The sequence below is a fragment of the Cygnus atratus genome, chromosome 1 (genome assembly GCF_013377495.2).
Source record: "Cygnus atratus isolate AKBS03 ecotype Queensland, Australia chromosome 1, CAtr_DNAZoo_HiC_assembly, whole genome shotgun sequence".
NCBI lineage: Eukaryota > Metazoa > Chordata > Aves > Anseriformes > Anatidae > Cygnus > Cygnus atratus.
The window spans coordinates 70,382,103-70,408,080 of NC_066362.1; the positions used below are offsets into that span (position 1 = coordinate 70,382,103).

The 25,978-nt window shown below is 39.1% G+C and overlaps 1 long non-coding RNA gene across 1 annotated transcript; it reads right to left on the bottom strand.

The window, feature by feature from the left end:
• Positions 1-1,156: 1,156 nt before the first annotated feature.
• LOC118250136 (uncharacterized) lies at positions 1,157-19,334 on the bottom strand. The gene is made up of 3 exons (XR_004779308.2): positions 17,928-19,334; positions 6,444-6,691; positions 1,157-3,657 (listed from the first exon to the last, which is right to left on the bottom strand). It is a non-coding gene; the product is annotated as an uncharacterized LOC118250136 (long non-coding RNA).
• Between the last annotated feature and the right edge of the window lie 6,644 nt (positions 19,335-25,978).

Here is a 25,978-nt window from a genome sequence, read left to right on the forward strand (position 1 = left end):
CAGCAACACTGTGGTTACACAAAGGATCAGACCAGAATTCTCACTGAGAGCTTTAATTCCTCCAGGGATAGAAAGATTTCTCTTTCCCCACAACATTTGCAGTTAGGCTGAATTTGCAAAGGCCAGCTCTGGCAAAACAATGACTGAAGCTAAATGGCTTCTCACAGCAAAATACAGCATATTAATTACAGAAAAGAAAAAAAGAAAAGAAAAGAGAAAAAGGAAGAAGAAGAGAAAAGAAAAGAAGAGTGAATTATTTATAACAGAAAAGCACTTCTTCACCTGCATCCCAGCATTTGTCATGTCTCTCTCATGACACTTCCATAAAATTGTAACAGTACTGAGTCAGACCAAAGATCTGTCTGGCTCAGTATCCTGTCTCCAACACTGGCCAAAAGCAGATGCCCAGGGAAAATTATAAGCAAAAGATGCAGTGATACTTCCTTGGAACACTCTTCCAACTTCCAGCAATTTGCAGTTTGGGGACTTTCTGGTTTTGTATTTAATAGCCTTATTTAGCTTAGATTTTTCTTCCATGAATTTGCCCACACACTTTTTGAAGCTGTGTAATTTTTTCTTGAAGTTACTGCCACTGAAATTTAATCAAAGAATTCAGTACTAAACAATGATACTAAATAAATATTCAGAAAGCATAACCAAACTTGCCAAAGGAGTTGCCCTTGGTCATGTGGTGTAACATTCCTTTATAAATAAATAAATAAATAAAAAGGAATAAGGAGAAAGAAATCTTTCTATCCCTCCGTCAGTTGCCTTGTCACATAACCAGTACAGAAAAGCGGTTGAGTATCTCAGGATACACTAGAGCTAATTATACAATAGATCTTCTATATATACAAAATATATAAATGAGAAATAAAGATGGAAAAATAGTGTTTACAGTAAGAGATGCTGTTAATAGCTATTACAGCATGGAGAGAGATTTCAGACAGACAGATGATGGTTTCCTTAAAAAGCAATGATCAGTCTATTCATCCTTTTCCAACTGCACTTGTTCAAGTAGAAGATGAGTTTTGCAAAGAGATACTGTTTTTTTGTTGTTGTTGTTTGTTCGTTTTGTTTTGTTTTGTTTTGCTAATCAGTCTTAAGGTCTATTGTTTCTTCTTTACATTCCATGTTAGAAGAACAATTACAGGAGCTGGAGAGCTGGAGTAAGCTTGACCAACTAAATTCTTTTAAAAACTCATACTCTGAAAGGTCTTTCAAAAATAATTAATTAATTTATCATAAGAATGATAAAAAAAGGCCTTAAATCTTCCACACAAAGCTCTCCTATTTTGTCAGAGGTGGAATCCTAATATGCATTAGTACATACAAGAGTTGTGTCTGCTGTAACATGCCAAGTTCCTTGGGGTAGAGATTATGTTCTCCACTATTGAATGTATCATCTCTGATCTCAGACCAGTTAGAAACACAGTGAGATTTTTTATTTTGATTTTATTTTATTTTTTACTGGCACATTTTATTTTCATAAACACAAGTTGGGAAAAATCACGTCAATCAAAAAATCAAGCTGCAAAAAAGATTCTACGGACATTGTAGATAGTTTGTGGTATAGGCCTCGAAAGCCAAGTTGATTACACAGAGTAAATTAAAATTCTTCTTTGCAATTCTGCATTCTGTTTTCAGAAATGCCAGGGCAATTACGTGTCCTTGATTTGCATAAACAAGTATAGCATTCATGCATACAAAGGAACATTTGTAAGAGGAATAATTACAATGACATACCAAAATAAGATATTTGGTAGGGCATTGGGTATTATGAAAAAGTCAGCCTAATACAGGGTCTTTATTCTATGTATCTACTAGTCACTGTAGATACAATAAAACTCAGAAATAATCATGTGCATTGAGGCAGACCTTTGGTGTGGAAGATATCAGTTCAAATTATTGCAATTCTATGAAGTCAAATTTCACTAAAAGTGAGGTCTTCAACTGGTAGTGCTACTAGTTCTGTCTTAGATACCTACATTGGACACATGCTTTGGAAAGACCTACTTCTTTGCAGGTAGTGTTTCCTTGGGATCCAAAGTCGCAATGGCCCAGGACTGTAGCACTGTGGTGGAGCTGAAAACTGGTCATGGAGTAGGCTATGGAATGCCTGCCTCTGCCATTCAAGAATCATTAGTCAAAACATAGGAAAGTTCTTCTTTTCTTATGCTGCATTCTGAATGTATTATTTATTTTTTGGTCAATACAATACATTACAATACATTTGTTTTCTATTCCATGTACAAATCACTGAGACTTATGCGGTGTCTTTAGTGCCTATCTGATAGACAAAAAACCCTGTTTCCTATTCAGTTTCTGCTTTTAGGGCAGAAACTACTCCCCTTTGTTTTTATTATTTTTATTTCTTTGAGTTAAGGTACATATTTCTATTTATCCATTTGGGCAGATTCTATTGTATTACGTTATTTTTTACTTTTAATGTTCTTGATCCCATCCCTTGAAGAGGGAAAGAAAGATTTTTAAATTACTTCTGCTTCAGTCTCTTAAACTACTGGCCCATGGGAATTCCACAGTGCCATCTACTGCAAGGTACTAGAATAACTGATAAGGCACCACTATTTTTCCAGTTGATCTTACCTTCCTAAGTTGTTTCAAGGTCTCTCTTCTGCTCAGGTTCCAGCATATTTTGTTACCATGCCAGTTTCTCTGGCTTTCTTCTGTGCTGTACTTGTGGTCATAGCATTGCACTATTTGTTTCCAACCCTAATTTTACCATTCATATTATTATTTTTTTTGTGGGTAGGTGTGGAAGAGCCATGTTGGTTTCTGAGGCATGACTATCCCCACTGCCAGTTCACTGGCATCATCTTTCCTTCAAGGAGACCTCGAGAAAATTCCCTTCAGAGTCTGCCCATGATGATTGTTCATTGGCTAGAGGGTGAGGTGAGAGATTCAAACCAAACAAAGCACTAACATCCTTCCTGAGGGAGCCAAATATGCTGTCTCTGCAGCTTCTGCTGGCTTTGGAAGCAGGAGATCGGGAAAGAGAAATATACTGCTACTCACTTTGAAAGTGCTAGAGCAGAGCCTACATTGACTGACAATTCTAGGATGGCATGGTACAGCTCAATACTTAGAATGGATCAAAGTAACCAAGGTTCACAACATTGTGGCTTTTTTTCTTTGACACTATGAGCTGTTTCATTAAGATAAGAGCTGGAAGCCCAGTGCTTCAGTGGGATACAAGTGGACTGTAGAGGCCTTGAATTAATACTCTATCATGGTCGGATTTTCAGCTTTTGTTTTTGTTTTAGGGAAACATTAAGATTCAGGGAGACACAGTAAGAAATATTTATCAGTTAACACGATCACCATCTGACTTAATGTAAACCAATATTTGAAATAAAGTGTTTTTTGTTGTTGTTGTTTTTTCAGTATCTAAACAGTTTTAATATGTTAGAAGAAAATTTCAAAAAATTAATAGCTGATATCTTCAGGCTCCATATACTCAGGAAATTATTCTGTCCTCCATAGTTCTGCTGATAGGTATATCAAGGAAGCTTCACCTTTGACCATGCAGTTTGTAGCTAGAGAGGCACTTACCTAGCACTTGCCCACTATCTGGCTAGATTTTATTGAGCAGAATGCTTTTCACTGCAGCTGTCAGTGGCTGTAGTCTAAAAACCCCTGTAGAATAACAAAAAGGAAAAGGAATAGAATGGGGAACACATTAGGCTGCAAAACACAGTATCCCTCCAAGCCAAAATAAGGTATATTTATTCCCCAGACCACTTATCACCGCAGATTTGATTGATTATTGATCATATTAGGGGGTTAGTAAATAATTGTGCATATTACACAAACCGAGAAAAGAGAATGAACCCTGTTTATCAATGTATTTGTTTCTTTAAATTACAGGCTGTTGTGTATACACAAATGTTTTAACACTGGTGTATGCTTGACAATTCCAGGCAGGAAGATTTCCTTCATAACTATAAATAGATCTGTAGCCTGTTAAGCACTAGCACAGTCATTAACAAGTTATGTTTATTCTCTGATCAGAAAACAGATCTACCTACTCATGCCAAAAAGATATCAATATTTCTAAAATTAGGCAGGGAGGTCAGTAATCCTTTAATAGCACTGTTAAAAATTGGCATCCTAATTAAGTTATGAATTACAAAAGCTCTTTGAAGCTGAAACTACTTGCTTAAGGAGCAAACAGATATATAAGGAGAAGTTCTTTATTGACTCTCAATTCCTTTCTATATAAGCAATGCCCAGGAATCTAGAGTAAGGATTGATCTGAGCTACACAAGTGTCTTGAGAGCTTTTTTGCTGGTTAGTAGGTAACCTACAGAAACAATTTTAAGTGTGTGTGTTTTTTTTTTTTTTTTATTTCTGTATTTCTGTTTTGTTAGTTGAGTAAGAGGGAATTAATTCCTTACTTGCACTTAAGTCGTTTTTGTTTTATTTTGTTTGTCCCGTGGAAAAGGCAGTTGGCAAACCACTGAGAAATGTTAGCAGAATTAGAGTATTCCTCAATGTGGGGTACTGAACTGTGCCTGCAATGACCAACATTTCCAAGAAATACTCAAAGTTACTGAGGAGGCAGTGAGGTGGTTCCCTGCTAAGCAGTATAGAGGTGAGTCTGGCAGTGCTGCTATTAGTGAGTGCTGTAGAAAAGGGGGCTTTACCACGGTATCTGCAGAGTGGGACAGTGTCTTCAGTGCCTGAGCCCTGATGGTCACTCATAGATTTCTAGCACACACAGAGGAAACTGGCCAGTGTGACCCCATTTACCACAGTCCTAAAATATTTTTTCAAAACATTTTTTTAAATATTAAATCACAGCTCTCTTCTCCCAGACAAGGGATCCCCTTGGAGCCCTGATGGTCCGCCTCTGCAATTAACCCAGAGTGTCCAGAAAGCTCACTCAAGCTCCCCACTTTTCAGAGAAGTGTAACATCTCATTGGGTTGGGGGCTATCTTCTCATGCAGAAATGACCCCCCTGGGCATATGCTCAGTTCATATTTACCTGATCTATTAAAGGCAAAAGCAGTTCTGACAAGAACCGTAATTACAAGAATGTAATGTTCATTTCTACAGAAGGTACGGTGTCTGCATGCCTGGGAAAGGCCCAAGATGCTTAAAGCATTTCTATTTTCCATGCTGTGGTGAATTTGGAACCTTTACACAGCTTAAGACAGAATAAATTTCACTCCAGCACAAATCTCTTGATCATTTCTCCTTCAAATGTGGGAAAACAACACTGAGAATGTGGAAAGTGTAGAGCACATCATAAATCCATGGACACAGGAACTCAGAAAGCTGCATAAGGCACATAAGGTCTGCTATAAAGGAAGCACTGTGCTTTCATATTATTTTCTGTTTAAAATCTACATGTGTGGTTTGGGACAAAGGTCTTTTAGTGTGGAAGAAAGAAGGTTCAGTGTTTTTTTTTTTTTTTTTTCTTTCCTAAAGAGAGTTACATCTCTGAAGAGACAGTGGAGAGATGTGCTCCATTCACTAGCATATGCTGCTGTGGGAAAGGTGAAATGTTTGAAACCACAGAAGTAATGCAGAGGAGAACTCTGCACCCAGGATATAGTTCGTGCCTGAATAACCAACAGGTGTTTAAGCAAAGATAAAGGTTTGAATGCTGGCTGTCATTTGGTGAGTTTCACCATGATTTTCTAACCCTGAAATTAGGGTGCTTTGAAGAAATCTTCCTCCACCACCCAATCCTAATAGAAACTATAGTCTTTTTCCTCACTCTTTTTTTCAGAAAGTTAGAGTAACCCCAACATTCTCACTGTGTAGCTGCTTCTATCTCAGTAGCAGTACCAGAAAAGCCACCTGCAGGTTCCTACTGCTGCTTTAGAAAAGAAGGTGAAGAAGAGTTTATATATCTGTGTCGCTAGGCTTCTTAGGGCATGTGGCTCTGTTTCACAGAATCTGGGAAACCTTCTGTTTTCCTTTTTCCTTCTTCATATGCTCAACATGCCTACCATTTTTGCTGTCACAGATGGAATGCAAAATTAAAATCCCCAAAGGGCTTTAAATACACATAATCTAGACAATCTAAAAACAAATTGTAGATGAGTCATCTATTTAATAGAAGAAGTCAAATCATCAGCATCAGCTGTCACAATAAATGCTATCAACTCTATTTTTGCCAGTATATGTTCTATATTAGGGACAGACATAGAAGTTGAATTTTGCAATTTACATTCACTGTGCTTACTAAAGCAGCAGAGTTTATGTGGGGCTTTTCCACCCTCTCTTTCAATCTTTGCACAGTGGATTTCTTTCCATAGCCAAAAGAGTCACCCTGTGCTCCCTTAATAGTTAGAAAGTGGGAAGTTTAGAGACACATTTTAGTTGTCTACCTTCAGATGGGGTAGATGATGCCTTAGGCACCACTAACCATACTGACTTGACCCTGACTGTAAACACAGCCCAGTCTGACCTGTTCAGTTACGGTCTTCGATACTGCAGTCAGCCACACGTGGATGTCCTCACCCTTTTGTACCTGAAGCAAATGAGGTATAGTTCTCACAGCACTGCTGGCTGCAGAATCACACAACTTCTACTCTGCTGTAAAGTTAAATTAGAGGTACCCAGAGTTTCAAGGATGATGAAGCCCAAGTTTTGTCCTCATTCACACTGATGAAACCTCAGAGATGGTTCCCAACACATCTGTGGAATAGCAGAACACTGGAACGAATGGAAAAAAAAGTGCTCTTACCACAAATGCAGTAGGACATTATGCAAATGGATTTCTAGCACCTTTCCTGAAAACATACCTCAGAATATATTCTCACCTACCCTATGAAACTGTTAAAGGAGTATCAGAAGGACCACTATATCTACAGTATGGGGTGAATGAGCTTGAGAACCCACTGACTTCCACAAGGACAAAACAGCCTGAAGCTGAGGTTGTTTTAGAAGCAATATAGGCTGACTTCATTAGAAGAAATAGTAAGATTCACATCATCTGTGGCATACCTTTTTTACCTGAATTCACCTTAACTTTCATTATATTTTCCTCCTTTCCTTGTATAAATGCACTTTTTATTCATTCAAAGAAGTAGTTTCAAAACTACATGTCTACAGCATAGTCTCTAACAAGACTTCTAATCTAAATAAATCTGCACAGTGTACAGTATACATACCTGATGGTAAATCTTTATTAGATTGTGTGGTGGAAAGGAAAAGTAAGCTAATATTTTCCTCTAGGTAGGCTTGCTGAGATGCAATGAATTTCAAGAGTTAATATTGCTTTAGGAGAAATTGATTTTTGCTTGTGGCACAAATATGCAGAAATGCCCAAGTGCAACTAGAACTAAAATTACATGAAAGATTAATCAAATTCATGGAAATCACACAGACTCTTTCACTGTGCTTCATGTAGCTGTTCTACAGCACTGCAAACTGCAGAGCAGTGAGGTAGCTTGCATGTGGCTACTGCTGCTCCTGTAGGCTGCCGTGGGGGAACAATTGCTCGTCTGCTCCATAAACGTGGGTTTTGACAAACTGGGAGACTGTTGAAAAGCTAGGTTTGTTGTTCAAAGAGTTTTGTCTGTGCTTTCTTTCATGCCTGACCATTTATATCTCAGCATTATAACCACCCCAATTGTATCTCCCTTTGTGACAAGCAAAGTCCTTAGTAGGCTCCAAGGAGGATCTATGAGAAGCCCCCATGTCATAAGACTTTGATACCAGTGGCAGCCATTTTACCACCCCGTTCCATGTACTCGGGCTCCCTGGGGTCCTTCTGCAGATGCTGCTAGAAGCAGTTAGTTGCCTCGCTTCCTTCTCTGTATCAGACTCTTGAGAATCTTGTAACCCAGTTGTCTATTCAAGAAGCCCAGGGATGCAGCAAACTTATCCAGCTCAGCTCAGTTCCAAAAAGTGGATTCTCCTAAATAATGTCTGCATTTGACTTCTCAGCAAAGAGGTAAATAAAAGCCTTTGCACAGCTGTGAGGGTGGTACCAATTTTTTTGACATATAGAATGACCTGACTGTTCTCCATAGTGACATTTCATCTGTTTCAAGAGGTTTGTAATAAAGTGCTCCAGTAAAGCAAACTGTCACCCCAAATTTCTACACGTCTGGGTTTTGAAAAAAGCACGGTGGTGGTATAGATGTCAGGAAGAGATTTATTCATCCTCAATGATATTGGATTTGAAAGCACTTGCAGAAACCTCAAGATTCACCATTAAGATGATGATGTTCACTTACATGTAAAAAGCATGTTCACTTACATGTACACTTACATGTACACTTACATGTAAACTTTCACTTACACATGTAAACTTACACTTACTTTCACTTACACATGTAAACTTTCACTTTCACATGTTCACTTACATGTAAAAAGCACAGGGCAGATAATGAGATCATTAATCATAGAATCATACAATATCCTGAGTCGGAAGGGACCCATAAGTATCATTGAGTCCAACTCCTGGCACCACAGAGGTCTACCCAAGAATTCAGACCATGTGACTAAGTGCACAGTCCAAATGCTTCTTAAACGCCGACAGGTTTGGTGCTGTGACTACTTCCCTGGGGAGCCTGTTCCAGTGTGCAACAACCCTCTCAGTGAAGAACCTCTTCCTTATGTCCAGCCTGAACTTCCCCTGACACAGCTTGACACCATTCCCATGGGTCCCATCACCGGTCACTAAAGAGAATAGATCGGCGCCTGCCCCTTCACTCCCCCTCATGAGGAAGCTGTAGACCGCGATGAGGTCTCCCCTCAGCCTCCTCTTTTCCAGGCTGAACAGGCCAAGTGACCTCAGCCACTCCTCGTACATCTTCCCCTCTAGGCACTTCACCATCTTTGTAGCCCTCCTCTGGACACTCCCCAACAGTTCAATGTCCTTTTTGTACTGTGGTGCCCAGAACTGCACACAGTACTCGAGGTGAGGCCGCACCAGCGCAGAGTACAGCGGGACAATCACTTCCCTCGACCGACTAGCAATGCTGTGCTTGATGCACCCCAGGATACAGTTGGCCCTCCTGGCTGCCAGGGCACACTGTTGGCTCATATTCAGCTTGCTATCAACCACAACCCCCAGATCCCTCTCTGCGGGGCTGCTCTCCAGCATCTCATCACCCAAGATAAGATATTAAAATAGAGTACTTGGGATATCAAGTCTCTTTACAACAGCTGTACCTACATACATATGTTCACCTACACACATGTACAGCACCTTCTGTGACAAAGTGTCTTTAATTCTGTGAAAAATCAACACGGGAGTCTATGTCAAACAAATGTCACACATGCAGACTTTTCTAAATGCTAACGTATGCTTTTATTGCATTGTGTGTAAAGAGAGAAACAAACAAAAAATATACAGTGTATCTAAAATTCTTCCTTAAAATCTAGGCAGATTCCAGCAGGCACCACAAACCTGTGTTAGCACTACAAGCTACAGGAGACAGGGGGTTGTATTGAAAAATTTTGTTCTACTATACCATGTAATAAACAGCTCTTTAAAAAACCTCTTCTGGTTACTGGCAGTGTAGGTAGGAGAGCTAACCTCCCACCTACTGGAACTCTCTCAAGTCCATGGAAAGAATATCACTGATTTTACTCTGGAACTGGCTTTAAAAGCGCGCATATCTTACACAAAATCAACGAAGTTGCCTTTCTGTGAAATAAGATTACAAATATTGTCAAAATCTTCTGAATAGACCTGGCTTATTTTTCATTTAAATCATGCCCATCAAATATCTGAAGACATTTTTTCCTGTGCTGAACTTTGTTATTCCTAGAATCCACAGTTAACCCCTATTAAGAATTGCTATATTTCCTATAAATTCTCAGGAGTAAACATATTTTTTTCCTAAAACTGTTACCAGGTTATCATAGTTTACTGTCCTCTGTGTTTTTCCAAGGCATCTTTGGGATCCTGTATGGAAAAGTACAGTGTGTTACATACGGAAACATGTTTGCAGCATATACTGGGCTTAGAAACTTCCATAGCTTGGAAACTTCATGACAATGAAGGATTTATTCTATAATCAATAGAAATATTACATCCTTCTACGAATCTACCTTCAACCTAAACCCTGAAATAAGCATTGATGTAGGCCCTTTGGATTTATAAGGGGAGTGAATTTTCTGCTCAAACAAATGCCCAGCATTAAAATCTCCATCTTGAAAGGACAGCCTGAGTTTTAATAGGCATTTCAGTGCCAAGACATGTCAGTCAAATTATTATTGGCTCTAGCTACACTCTCACAAGCTGTTACATTCTTTACCTGCAGGAGAGTGGCACTCAAAAAGGTGCAAAATTCTTTTTTGCTTTTGAAAACACCAATGAAAGTTAAAAAAAAAAAAAAAAAAAAGAATCACACAAGTGAAAAACTCTGATCTACATACAAGGATAGTTGACACAAAAAATTCACTGGGAACTGTCCTTTTAGAGCTAAATTAAGTCCACAAAGCCAAATTATTTCATAATTAATGTGACAATCCTTAAAAATATCTGAGTCCTGACACAAACTGAAATGGACATGAGGTTTAGCCTTATTACTCCTGTTACCACACACGTGTGTGTACGTACAGTATTACATTATGTTGCACAAGTCACAAGACTCTCAGGCTTGCTCTTATCCCTGCTCCCACTTTTCTAAATCATAACTATGTCTTGCAAATACAATTAATCTCACTGAAGTATTACATAACTCATATATTCCCAGGATGAAAATTTTCTTTAGAGAAAATGAATTACATTGGTAAGAAGTGGCGTGGGGGAGAGAGAGAGGGAAGGGGAAATCAGAGTTGTTATTTTTAGATTATAATGTTTTGAAATGTGATCTATCCTTTAGTCTAAGATTTCCCAGTTGCCCTGTCTTCTTTTTTTCTACTTCTCTTCCTTTTCTCTTCCTTTTCTTTTCTTTTTTTCTTTTCCCTTCCTTTCCCTTCCTTTCCTTTCCCTTCCTTTCCTTTCCCTTCCTTTCCTTTCCTTTCCTTTCCTTTCCTTTCCTTTCCTTTCCTTTCCTTTCCTTTCCTTTCCTTTCCTTTCCTTTCCTTTCCTTTCCTTTCCTTTCCTTTCCTTTCCTTTCCTTTCCTTTCCTTTCCTTTCCTTTCCTTTCCTTTCCTTTCCCTTCCTTTCCCTTCCTTTCCCTTCCTTTCCTTTCCTTTCCTTTCCTTTCCTTTCCTTTCCTTTCCTTTCCTTTCCTTTCCTTTCCTTTCCTTTCCTTTCCTTTCCTTTCCTTTCCTTTCCTTTCCTTTCCTTTCCTTTCCTTTCCTTTCCTTTCCTTTCCTTTCCTTTCCTTTCCTTTCCTTTCCTTTCCTTTTTTTCTCTTCTCTTCTCTTCTCTTCTCTTCTCTTCTCTTCTCTTCTCTTCTCTTCTCTTCTCTTCTCTTCTCTTCTCTTCTCTTCTCTTCTCTTCTCCTCTCCTCTCCTCTCCTCTCCTCTCCTCTCCTCTCCTCTCCTCTCCTCTCCTCTCCTCTCCTCTCCTCTCCTCTCCTCTCCTCTCCTCTTTTCTCTTTTCTTCTTTTCTTTCCTTCTTTTCTTTTCTTTTCTTTTCTTTTCTTTTCTTTTCTTTTCTTTTCTTTTCTTTTCTTTTCTTTTCTTTTCTTTTCTTTTCTTTTCTTTTCTTTTCTTTTCTTTTCTTTTCTTTTCTTTAGGGAACTCTTCCCTCAATGGTAAGAGACAGGAGGGAAAATCATATATACACAAACTAGCTTTGTCTAGAAACTCCAAAAGAGTGCTTGGCCTTGCAGAAAAGCAGTCCTACGTGAGTCTGAGGAGTGGAGACTACGGGGTGTTTTGTGGGGAATCACACTGCTATATAATTACAGATCTTGTGTATGTATAAACAAACTCCACCTTAAGATCAGCAGAGAGGCTTGCTTACTTGTCTGATGGCCAAGAAAAATTAAACTAGAGAAGGCTATAAATAGAATGAAGAATAAAACTGAGAAAAAAAAAACCTGATGGCTGAGAGAAAAATGTTCTTCCTTGCAAAAGGGTTAGACTTCTGCTTATAAATATTTCTACATGTGGTATAAGCCTCTTTTTCTTTGGACTTCATAAGAGTTATCATGACACAGATCTTTCCTGTATAATTTTTAGTCAACCCCCCTGGGCACACCTCCAAATGAATGCAGAAAGAGTTTAATTTCAAGATAATACTCAAAGTGTGTTTCAGACAACATGCAAAGACAATGATCAGAAATTCCACCAACAAAGACAGCAAAAAATCCTTGCCTATGTCCTTTTTTTTTTTTTAAAAAAAAAAAAGTAGAAAAATACAGCCTGTTACAGCCACCCAGTTCCCTATCTTCCAGAGCTCTCACTGTGACAGTCTCTAAGGGGTGATCTGCCACCTGAAAACTTCCAGACACAACTACATCATCTGCTCACAGTTCTCCTGCCTCCTAACTTAGAGCTCAAGCCAGGCAGCAGGAAGCACCTGTAAGTACTTTACATCCACCAGGGACTACCCCTCCCAGCTTGCAGACTTCTCATCTGGTCGAATACAGTCAGGGACCTACTCTTTCCTCCTCAGGTAGCCAGAACCCTGGCCAGGGCGCTTGTAAGCAGCCACAGCTCATGGGATGAAGGCATTTCCTTTCTACCATAAAACGCTTCATTTACCATCACAGTCTTTTTCTCCATTGGGTATGGCTGGCAATGGATGTTTGCTCGTCTCACCCTTCCTCCTCTTCTCCCTCCTCTTCTCCACCACCCTGACACGTGCTAAGCCCCAGGAGGTTTCACAGGAAGGAAGAAGGAGTTTGTACATTGTCTAAGAAGGGTTTATAAACTGCCCTTCTGGCACAGAGCTGGAATCAGGACATTTTTTACCTTCAAGTCTGGACTAGAGGAATAGGCACAATGAAGTTAGATGTTATTGGGTGGTTCACAATGAGTAAATTAGTCTACACTACATTAAGCAGCACATCATCACAGCTGCAATTCTCTCTCCCTTCCTCTCTGACTTTGACTATGCCAGGTAATATCCCCAAAGCAATAGATAAATGCCAAATGTACTTTGGATTATTCCATGTTTACTGCATAACACAGTCTGTGGAAACAGAGCTAGAGCAAGAGCCAGAGATGAGACTACCAATAACATAGCTCAGATTGGAGACAGGACTGGAAACAGGACTACAACACAGGCCTGGTGTCCATCCTGGAAATTCAGTCAGCAGCTCAGGACAGCAACAGATAGGTCCATCTACAACATCACTCAGGCAATCTGGAGGCCAAGGACTGAGCTTAATGGAGCTTGTGGGCCAGTAGGCTGAGGTTGCATGGATGGAGGCAGTGGGTAAGGCTGGTCAGGGCAACTAAGGGTTTTTGGTGCACTTAAGGCACTGACCCCTGTAACAGAGCTTGTAATGTGAGGGAATTACTATCCTTTAGTAACCTAGTAGTAGTCTGTCCAGTTGCTCAACACATCTCAGCACACAGAGTCTTAAAGGGATGGCCACTCAAGGGATTGATAAGGTCTGTATGTAGATCCATATATTAAATTTACAGACAGCAGTTGCCATGCAGATAGCTAATGCCTGTTCAGCTACCTCCACTCACTAATCCACTAGTATGCATGTTAAAACCTACTATCCTTACACAGACACACAGATCAATAGGATAGATAAATCATATATCATGGCATCTCCAACACCTTGCCTCTTTTAAGAATAAAGCTGCAAATGGAGTATGGACATTTGCAGAAGCTTGGAAATTAAAGCCTTTAAATTAGGTTCCCTGACCCTTTATCCTGGGCTTTGAGATCAGCATATCTAACACATTGACTGGTTCCTTGAAGCCACTGGGAAAAAAGCATTGGTTGCTTTTGTTTGGGTTCAGCTAGAGCTCTCTGTAATACTTGTGGCTATATTAATCATTCAAAGCAGTCAGAATGTTCTCCTTTTTAAAAAAAATAATCCATGATATAGCACCATCAGATTCTCCTGCATGCCTGTCTGAAGGCACTGTGTCTCTGCCTGGAGAGACTCTCATAGCCCTGTTTTTTTAACATCTTTAACAGTAGTATTGTCTCTCTGCTCTGCTGCAGCCTAAACATAGCTTTGCAATCTAAATACAAAGTTCTGCTTTGGTACAACGAGACATTTAAAGTTTTAATCTTAAACTTCAAGTCTGAAAACAAACAAACAAAAAAAACAACTCGTGTAACCAGTGCCATTTTGAGTCAGAACCACTCTTGCTGCAATGTGTTCTATTTTATAAATCCCAGTCCCTGAGGGCAAACAGCTAATTGTTTAAATGGTGTTGTGCAAATATTCTAGAGGTGAACAATCCCCCAAACACCTGCTGCTGTAGTTAATGCCTGTGCATTTACTTCTAGCCATAACATGCATATGTATAATCTCTGTCTGTGAAGAAACATTATCGAAGAAGTTAAAAAAAAAAAAAAAAGGAAGAATGTTTAAACCACCTTTTTCTAGCTTTTCTTTACCAAAAGAAACAAAAAGAGAATGTGCAGATAAGCACGACCTCAGAGCAAATGGTGACAGGATTTCATTTATTTTTACATACTCATGTGGCAGAAGATGCATACATAATCAAGAGGTTCTATTTTGTATGGAAAAATGGCCATGCAACGACAGGACAATAAATCACTTGCAGCCTTGACAGTTTTCTGCCAACAAGATTTAATATAAAGCAGCCCACTGGCTGTGCTGTTTGCCTCCCACATGGACTAAGGAATCCTTTAGAGCCATGAGGATCAAAATGAGCACAGCACGCCTGTCCAACAACAGAGCTGTTGGCCATTCTTGTTTGCTGTCCTCCTCTCTGGCACCAGCTTGTTCGGGTGCCTCACACCTTTTGAAAGCATCCCACAAATGGCTTGGAGCAATAAGCAGGAGCAGAAACTAGTTCTTTCACAAGCCTGAGATGGCAGTTTATGCCCAGAAGCAAAAGAACTGATAAACCTCATAATACTTTAACCTCACAAGTTAACTGCAGGTATTATTCCCATTCAAGCGCTTAATCCTACCCAGACTCTCAAACTGTTTGCCTCCATGTCCCACAGCAACAAATTCCACTGGTTGATTAGATGCTGCTTTAAAGTATATTGCCTTTCAAGTGCCCTAAAGGCAGTCTACATTTTACCATGTTGAAGCAGCATGTTAAGGTAAACAGAAGTGCCCAGTTAATTGTAACCCAGTCAGCTCTCATCCTGTGGAATAAGAGCTGGCCTAGTAACAAAGAGCGCCTAATCACAAGGATGTTCTTTGGTTTATGATGCTGGATCTCAGACCATGGAGATTAGGCCTGAGGTTCCACCATCTTAGATGGATGCGAGAAAGAATGAGATATGTGAGGCCAGGTTTTCTGAAGTGGCCTACTCCTTATTCCTGGGGAGGGAAGGTTAGTAGGAGCACAGTGCTATTTTGGAGGTCTTACCACTTTAAACAACAGCTGAAATCCAGAAGTTTTCTCTCTCTATCAAAACCAAAAAAAGAATACTATCATAAAAATATTTTTCTTTCAGAGGCAAATCAGCATTCACAATAATCAGTATACCTGGACCTATTCTGTTAAGCAGGAGCATTGCAATGGTAGTTTAAAACTTTAGAATCATGTCAAGTTCTTGATTACATCTCCTGCTTATTCTTTACTCTGGTTAGGATGGCAACCTCTTAGATGTCTGTAGAAAAACACAAACATTCAGCAGTATTCTTTTTGCCATGCATTTTAATGTTAAAAATATGAGTTCCATGAAAACAGAGTTCTTAATTGGAACATGTTATTTTAAAATAACCTTGTATCAAGAAATCACTCCTAAATTTTGAATGGAATTTATGTAAAGTTTAGAGGCTGGCGGTAGCCCAAAACAGGTTAAAATTACTCTGTTTTAAAGCTTGGTAAAGCTTGTTTTCTTTGAAAAGAAAAAAAAAAGTCAACATAGAATTTTTTTTCTTTTTTCTTTTTGTTTTTTCTTTTTCTGTTTGTCAGAGATTAGAGGGCCTGGAAATGAATAAACAAATGATCACATTGAAATGAGACACCAGAGAAACACACAAGAGGCTGACCAAATAACTTCAGTATTGATGGTAGCCTATAGGTTGGGACTGTCAGCTGGGACATTAAAAAAAAAAAAAAGAAAAGATTTAAACTTCTGTTAAATCATTCTGTACCAACACACACAAGTGCCCTAAGTGGACAGTTCCTAGCCGTCCCAAGGTGTCTTTGCACGTGAGTGTGAAAATGTTTTACATGGTCTTTTAGTTTTCCTTGGCCTAGTCACTGTACAAGAACCTTTCTTGAACCTCAAACACTTTCATAGGATGAAGCACTTATCTTTCTGATGTTGAAAGCTGTGCACTTTTAAAGCTCAGCCTTCTGAAAATGTTGACATATGGAATGGCCTGTCTTAGTCCTGTAGAGGATTCTGCTATGTAAATGGGCACTGAAGTAATAAAATCATCAAAGCAATGTTAGCTATTCAACAATGAACTGCCATTTGTTGCCAGAGAAATACTGTGTTGAATGAAACGCACTTAGAAAAGCATTACTACAAAGGGAAAATATGAGTAATCAACCTAAAGCAATGAGCCATGGAAGTTTGTTTTATGAAATGTCTTCCGGACTGTCTCAAACTATTAGACATGCTGACAGAGATACCAGAGATGTTTTCTGTTATTTCTTATGTAGACGGTTTGAACCGTATATTCATCACCCCAAAACTATACCATCTTGGTCTACCTGTCATGTAGTTTTTGAAAGAAGGAGACTGAAAGTCTGAATATCAAGAGCAAACCTGAAAGAACTTCATTCCAACCACCATGGTTGTGCCTTTTTTTTTTTCTTTTTGTGAATGCATGTCCTTCTCTAGTTCTTCCATATGGCTTACCCTTCCTTTAAGACAGAGGATTAAATCCTACTTCTTGCACACTACAGTACATGAAAAGAAGGTCTCAAGGTCCTAGAGAAGGAAAATGACATTTCAGAAGCTTAAGTGGAGCTCTCCAGAATGACCTCCAGTCTGGAAGTCTCTCGTTTTATTAAATTCATAGGCTTGAAATATAACATTGCCTAATTGACTGATGATGAACCAAAAATTCAGTCTGCACATAAGCAACTTTCTTTACAGTATGAAAGATTCTGCATAGAGGGCTGCAGAGTAATATGCTAGTAGTGTGGACTAGTACAAAATTAACACATTCTCCACCAGGAGAATGGCACAAGAAGACCAAGCACAAAAAGAACTGTGCTTCTTCAAAGCATGCCTTTTTCCCTTAGGTGCTTCTGGAGTTACACGACTTTGGTTTTGCTTAGATTGAGAAAATAGACAGGAAATCCCATAGAAACACATTGTAGGCTTCATTAGCCTCCTGAATGATTATAATAATCTGAAAATAATAGATTAGGAAGAAAATTATCACCTTAAAAATGAAATTAAGATATACAAACAAGTATGGTTATAGTGGCATTTCATATAAGAAGACAGATACAATTTTGGTCAGCTGCAAGGAATAAATAATAAGTGCAACATCATATTCTCCATCCTGTACAGATAAGCAGTACTTACAGTAAAAAGACCAAGAGGCCAGAATGCGTGGAAGCTTGAACCCATTGCATTCTTTGTTGTTGTTGTTGTTGTTTATTTGTTTTTGTTTTGTTTTGTTTCAAGTTTATAGGGTGAGCTGTGAGTTTAACAGAGTACATTTTCAGGTAAAACAGGGAGGCAAAGAGAAATCAGAAGTGGGTATTAGTTCTCAACTGGGCCTGGAGCTTTCTTAATTAGTCAGTCAGAAGACTAGGAAAGTAGAAGAAAACAAACAAGATCAAATTCTCTTACCCTTTGTATCTCATTTGCTGTGAAAACAGACTGCAAACCACTTATCAAACAATAAAAACACTGTCTCATAGCAAATTGTTTTCTTTCCTTTCATTTTATTTTTTTCTGTCTTGCTTCAAACCTTCTTAGTTAATTTAGGTGTCAACCTACCTTGTAGAAATGCTGTCAAATTTATGATATTGTTTCCATTAGAGTGTGTACTTTTCCATTTTGCCAACTCTCCTTAATAAAAAATGTCATCAGAATTAAAACACTTGAGGGTAGGATTATGTCTAAGTATATCCACTAATTTTGCTCGAGGAAAATAAACTGCTGTTGTCACTTGATAGGTACTTAATCTGTTACAACAGGATCTTTTACTTTTCCGTAATTCTGCTTTTACTGACTGATGCATATTCTCCTATGACACTTTCCTGAAGAATTTTCCTCCAGCTTTATATACTGGTCTTCAGCTAAGAAAATAACATTCCAGGAATGCAGCTGGTTACAACACATTGCAGGCACAACATATGAGCCCTTACTGAGCCACAGTGTCTGTTCTATAGTGCCATCGTACCCTGAGGACCTGCTCTGCCTCCTCTGAAGCAACACAGACGCTAACCCAGATAGCTCTGAGGAAAGATGCGTAGCCTGTTAAAACTAAGCAAAATGAAAAGACACATTCACCTGACCAAATCAGACTGCTTAAATATTTCTAGAAGAGAAATCATACCAAAAGTCAAGTAATTTTAGACCTGATCTCTCTCTTGCACTCAGAGTGCATCTGAACAGAAGGCTTTAGTATGGACTTGCTGTTACTGCCTAACTAGTTGAGTGCTATGGACCAGCTAAATGTTGTTGATAATAAAGACACATATGAAAACACGCAGAGGAGGCTAGTACTTGGAATCACAGATCAAAGGACAGAAGCGCAACTAGATGCATATCCACTATTCAGATCTTTCATTGCTTTTATCTCACTCTCCAAAACCCTTCATTATGGATATCTTCATACTTTTCAGTGGCATGGGAAGTTTGCTGATATCCCAGCAGTCCACTGAAAGCACTTCACTCATTTTTCCTATACTGAGTGGAGCATATCTCATTCAGCCCAAAATTCAGTTATGCCAGATGAAGAATTGTCTCCCAGACAGCTCTGAATGGAGTAAGGCAGCTGAGGGAGAGTGATTATTCCAATATTCTTATTGCACTCATGCATACTTAGTGCCTCATGGTCAGCCTCAGGCATCCAAGAACTATGAGTAAGCACCCTGCTGCCACACAAAATGGCAAGATTTAGTTTCTTTGAAACAGAAAACAATAACAGCGGGTTTTGTGCATGTTCAGTTTTTAACTCCCACTAGCTCACTTGTGACATTTAGTTTTGCCAACTCCTGCAAATTCATAGCAAGTGATCTCTGGCCCCAGGATCCCCACAGGAATTAATGGTAAGTCTGCCACGCCCAAAGAATTCTGTCCTTTGCCTCCACTACACATTTGCTTCAGATCTTCACCTTCTGCCCAAACCTAGGAACGGTAGTTTCCAGAACAGTTCTCTACACCTTACTCAATGCCAAGGCAGAAGGAATAACTTGAGAAGTATTCTGTCCTACTGTCCTGGAATGGAAATTAAATGAGGATGCTGAAGAGAGAAGAGAGAACCGGAGTGTAAACTGACTTTTTTTTTTTTTCTTTTCTTGTGTGTGTTTGTGTGTGTGCGCATGTGTGTGTGTGGTAATGGAGCCAGCTCAGCTGTCCTAAAATGTCAGGTAGTTCCTGTTCCACTCCCACCCCAGGAAAAAAAACATCAGATACTGTCTCTCCCTCACATTCTTGGGTAGCCTGAGCAAAATGAATAGAGGAAGGGATGGCATAGCCTTCTGCAGAAACCCTCACTGACTCCTCTTCCTCAGAAGGCAGCCGATTGGAAGCATCCTGTGAAAAGCCAGCTGCAGACTGCAGCTTGGCAGAGCTACCTGACTGTGAGCAGTAGGGGTCAATGACATATGAATAAGGTGAGAGGTTCACCAGCTGGCACTGCTGTTAGAATGAGCTCAGAGCAGGGTGGCTCCAGATGGAAGTAGTTGCTGATGCTATTAATAAATTGTGTGCTTTCTGTCCAACCCTCTCTCCAGCTCCATGCTACTCTCCAAATAATAAACCAGACTAGAAAGCAGATTCGGACTTCTTTGCACAACTCCAGCAATAGAAAGTGAGTGGACTCAACCCTGCAGAGTATTCTTAGCCTAAGGAACCTTCCTGAGCAGCAAAGGGAAGGCACCGTGACCCAAGGCTTTCCTAGCCTTGGCATGCCACACATGGCTGAGGAAGAGGCAAGTGCCTTGGTCTGAGGCAAATTAATTTAGTCTTGTGGCTGTTCCAGTTCACGCTTTGCCAAGAGGCAGATCTGGTGTAGCTGGGAGTATCAGCGTATGGCATAAAGCCAGCTGTGCCATCCCCTTCTGTAGGGCTCCAAAGTTGCCATTCAGATTTTATTTGGCTGGGTTACTGTGCCCCAGCTTTGCTAGGCCGGACATCTTTTTTAGATATTAAATTTTACATGTATGTTTTAAATAAATAGCCTGTATTTTAGGAGCACTTAGCCATAAGTATATAAACTGCTCTGAGGTTTACCCCATTGGAATTAGAATGAACCTAATTCATAATTCAGACATCAGGCTAGAAACAGCTCAGCTTCACTCCACGGACCTATAGCTTGATGTCTGAACTGCCCACGAGACGCCCTCTAATCCCAATAGCTGTAACCTAACCTCAGAGTGGTTTCTAAACTTACTAAATAAATATACTTTTTAAAGAGGAATGCACCATATTTATTAGGGTTTTTTTCTCCGTTCAGGCAGACTATCATTTTAGAGCTGTTCCTGTGAGAGAGGCCGTGGAGAGACACGACTATAGTCAAGAAAAATTGCAGAGCATACAGCTTCTTTTTTTTTTGGAAAAAGGAAAAATCGACCCTACTCTACTGATATGAACACAGAATATACTTGAAGATACAGATTCTCATGCTGCTGAGGACTACCTCCCATAAGCACTTATCCATGCAAAACCTCTTCTTACATGGGTAGCCATACTGAATTCAGAATGACAGCCTCCTTCAAGAGGCTCCCAAAGAATGGGCCCAAGCTGTCTCCTCTTGTTCATTCTTCAGTCAACAGTTTTTCTTATGATCACTTGTAGTACTCAGGTAAATAAAAAAGAAATCTTCCCAGTTGAACTGGAGCGAGTGCATTCAGTTTCTCATTAAAGTGTGTGCTCAACCTTCATTTCCACTTTGTGCCAAAATCTTGTTCATTACTAAGAACTAGTTTATAAGCATCAATATATGAAGACAGAAAGATGAATTTTCAAAGCAGTGTTTTTGCAAGAGGAAGGAATACAGTAATAGCATGAAAGTCTGGTTGTCTGATCAGATCATGGTTTTCAGATTTGATTTTCATTGATAATTTTTCAACTTCACTCAACACCTCATATACTGGAAAAGGGCTGTGCAGCAGGGACTTTTCTGAATGCCTTAATACCACAAACTGTATTTGGTCAGTCTGTCTGCTCTCCATGTGTGCCTGGCTTCACAGCAAATAAATGCCAGAAATAGCATTCCTACAGGATTTCCAGTTCAAAAGCCACAAGAATGCTCTTTCTCATGGTATGGCACCGTGCAATAAAATGGTGTCATCTGGAAAATTACAGTCTTGGAAACAAATGTTTTTCCCTCTTCACTGATTTAAAACATCTAAAAATAGATGGGTTGTCACACAACTTTTATATTTGTCAGGAGAGCCCCTCATTTCATTCTGTGACAGTACAAGAAATGTATCCCATAACAAGATGGACAGGTCTTCCCAGGGAATCCCCTGGGAATATCTCTTTTTTTTTAATTGTGCAAATTAAAAGTAATTCATCAAAGGCTGAGAACCCATTCAAGGTCACTTCAAGCAATAATTTCAGGGAGTATTTATATTAACATAAATTTAGGGGGAGAAGGATGGAAATGTCACGGACTAAAATTTTCACCAGTTCTTCTTTCTGTTTTCTTAAGTAAGACTTCCTAAAATTAACTCCATACAAATGCAGACTGTCACATTTCTAGGGGGCTGAGAGAGACATCATCTAATCCACCTGCCTAATCAGAACATGCAAGTTACTCTTGACTGATGTTGAGCTCTTGACTTCAGAAACAGGAAGACTACAGGTGATAAATCATGGAAGTATTCAACATAAGAAACCAAAGCTCCTCAATGTTCAGCCAATCAAGAAAGAATCTTTGGGGTTTTTGACTAAGATAAAAGCGCAAACTGGACTATTTATTATTTAAGGATGATCACCAAAGCATCAAGCCCACTGGTACATTCTTCTCTATCCATTATTTATAACTTCCCTCCTCAAACTACTCATAACAACAGCTCCTCAAAACTTGTGCAATCATTTGAAGCCAGCATAAGCACAGATACTTTTGAAGGTGTTTCAAAACATCACCTGCTCTTCCTAAACCAACCAGTCATAGAAGTAGTTCGAGTTTCCATGTACTTCGTGACTTCTGCGGAATCTCAAAGAAAAAGCATAATCCCCATTATAAAAAGAGTTTTATTGCCAACTTTGTCTGACCATTTTTGCATGATCAGCAAAAAAACTTGAACCATATACTAACTTGTTACAAGTCTAGCTCATAATTTCCATCAGACAGAATTCATGCTTTCATTATTAAAAGTTCAAGGGTTCAGGCCACACTGGTGGCCTGAATCTGCACAGACACAGAAACTCTGGCAGTCACTTGAATAATACATTTGCAACTCTCTATATAATCTATATCACATCAAGCATCAGAGATTCCTGATAAGCAAAATAAGCAATAAATTGCAGTGTCTCAATGCGTCCTTGCAGATTTCAATGACTCACTTCTGAGAAATGTTGATGATGGAGAAAAGAACAAGTTTACAGGTAGAGGGAAGAATATCAATTATCCTGACTGGCATGCTAAAGTTATTTCCAGATATTGAAAGGGTATTGCAACAATTAAAAATAGCACACAAAACACATCAAATAACAGCTGAATAGTTTTTCTTCTGGTGATGATCCTGTTTTTATTTCTTACTACCCTACCTAGTAGACGTATGCAAGCAAAATATCAGTACACTTTACAGAACATTTAGCCTTTCTTTCTTTTAGGAAAGGATGCAGTTTTCTTTGCTCACATCTAGTTTTCTGATAGCAGCTCAATAAAAGTTTGTAATAATATACACTACAAATTGCTCTAAAAACTCTAGAATCAAAGACATATTAAAAAGTAATTTTTCTAAGTGGGAAAATCTGCCATTCTTCAGAGCAAAAGTTCTTTGCTGAGTGTACTTCCTTGCCCAGCCCCAGGAATTAACATCTCCTGGACTGAAAGCACCCCAATTTGGCACACATAGAAGAGAAATTTGCATGCAACCTTTCTTCTACATACTTTTGTTCAGCAGCTGTACACAAGATCAGCCAGGACAGGCACATGACACGCTTTCACATGAAATACACATGTGGGCCCTAAGCCGGCTAAAAATTCCCAGAACCACAACATTTCACTTGTCATATTACTTGGCTTCATTCCTACACTGCTGGAATATCAGCTTTAGATCCTCACTAGGAAGAAAAGGCATCATACATTTTGGTTTCAGGCATTTGGTCACCCACATTAACAGCAATATTGTGGCTGTATTTTAACCATATATCATTATTTTTCTTCATCTTTCCTTATACTTTCTGAAAGGTTATCTGGCAATTCTGAGCAGCCGACATGTCCTTCTGTTACAGGTGACAGAGTAGCAATGGCTGGTGACCATTCGAACACAGGAAAAATCGCCTCAAAATCTGTATGGAAAGAAAGGTCTGATGACCAGATTTGTAAGAGTAATTAAGCACCTGAATAAGCAGGTAGGCATCTATTAGGATTTTCAAATGACTAGATTTTAAATCTTCTAAAAGCCTCTAAAAATCTAGCCCCTTTAAAAAAATGGAAGGTACAATTAGATAAGAGTAAGAATTGGGTTACTTTTTGCGAATATTCTTTTTCAAATTCATGGCAGTTTGCTTTGTTTGATTGTATTTCTTCTCTGCAGACCATCTGTATTGGTGCCCAGCCCCAGCTTCAAAACTTGAATCCATCCACAGAGTTTCATTGCCAGATCCCACCTCTTTCTTCAACTCCTGCAAGGTCACCTCTTCCTTTTCTACCTTTCACTCACTGTGACACAAGAATTCACCAGCTGCATGAGGCTGAAGTGGCAGCAGGACTGGTGACTGACTAATGGGAGGATGAAACTTCAAGCTGACAGACAGTATCAGTATCTCCTACAGGGAAAAAAGGAAGAAGTTGTGAGAAAGCAAAAAACATCTCTGCCCCTCTGAGCTCTTTTCATCATGAGAAAATTCTATAGTGAAATAACTATATCAAGTTGTAAAAATCAGCACCAAAGAAGCTGTGTCCCCATGTGGACCTCAAAGTGGATAGAATAACTTTGTGAGGGGTTCTTCCACGAAGACTGAAACTTGAATTCAGTTGTTTTTTTGGTCAGAGCATGGAGATATCTCAATTGTAGATGCTTATATACTGCCAGTCACAGAATGATGTTGTGCTAGCTGGCATCTGTGAATATTTCTTAGAGCAGCCACATGCACAGCATTTCTCTCAGTTGTAAAAAGCTCCTTACAAAAGACAGTTACATTAGGGTTTTCTGCATGGAAAAAAAAGGTAAAAAGGGTTTGTATCAGCATCAAGAAGGGAGCTGCTCTTGCCCACCTGAGTTTTTAAGCCCTATATCATTAGACTAAGCTTGTATCTTTATTATTATTCCGAGTCCACCTTAATCAGTGCAAGTCTCAAAGCATGTTTGAACTGCCACTTCATTTCCTAATACAGATTACATTAACCATCATGACATGCTGTGACAGTACTGACCGTGATCGAGCAGTGACCATTTCTTGAGAAAAAAAATGCATCAAAAATATATTTTAAATAGTTTTTGTTTGCTTCTGCTTCACAAGAATGGCTGTATTTTATTTGTAATTCTATAGAAACTAAGTGTTCATATCAAAACTACTGCTAACTCAGAAAATGCTGGACTCTTTATTTGAAAACAAGCCCCAGCCTATTCGAGAAACTCAGTAATTGTCTTATCATAACTCCCTTTGGGTTGACATAATTTTGTCTTAATGCAGGCATTGTAGTTTAATATCTTACTGCTTGCTTTCAAATTTAAGATTAAATATATATTCAGCCTATGTCCACACACATCCTGCCAACATGAAAAACCATGTACTCTAGAAAAAGCAGAGGGAAAGAGCATTAAAAAGCAGGAAGAGTCCTGGACCAAAATAAATGTTTTGCTCATTAGACTATATTTTTGTCCCTGTTATTGAAAATTTGAAACAGCAAAATACAGCTTGTTATAAGACTTTCAAGCTCTCTGTGTAATGTGACCTGCTTGAAGAGAGGTATGAAGAAGAGGTATTGAAGAAATGGCTGAAATTTTCTGAGCATTTTCAGAAATCTAGAAACATGTTTAACAAATTTCTATGGCGTTATCTGTCTAAAGAATCTGAATTCATCTGAAATACCAATCAATAGATTACAATTTTGTAAATTTTCCCTTATAATAACCATTGCTATGGACAGATCAGAACTCATTTCAGCTTTCGGTGATGGCAGTGGAAAATTTTATATAACGGTTTAATATCATTTAGTGAAGACACGACTGGTACCCAAGGACCATATTTGACAGTCTATAACAAGTTCTAATGCTTACTTGACACAGAGAGCCAAGCATCTCTGAATGCCCTTGAAGTATGGTTGAGAGGACTGAAGTAAGCTGAGGATGGTTTTGTTGGAAACCAATCAGAAATGCTAGGCACAGGCACTTATAGGATTAAGGTCACCTGATAATGGCATGAGTGTGTGTGTAAGCATAATGCCATATACTTTCTACACATGCCAGTGCTTGACAGAAGTCTTTCATTTCAAGTGGCAGGGAGCTTTATTTCAAAGATGCTGCACCAAAGTTGCAGCCCCGGTCTTTCAGATGTCTGGGTTGTCAGTTGCTTTGTCACAGTTATTAAAAAGATAACCGTTTTCTTAATATAAACATCAGTGTGCACTCACACAGTGCAGTCTCACCACCCTCCTGTATGTTTTATGGGCATTTGCAATTGATACATTTTAAATTCAGATT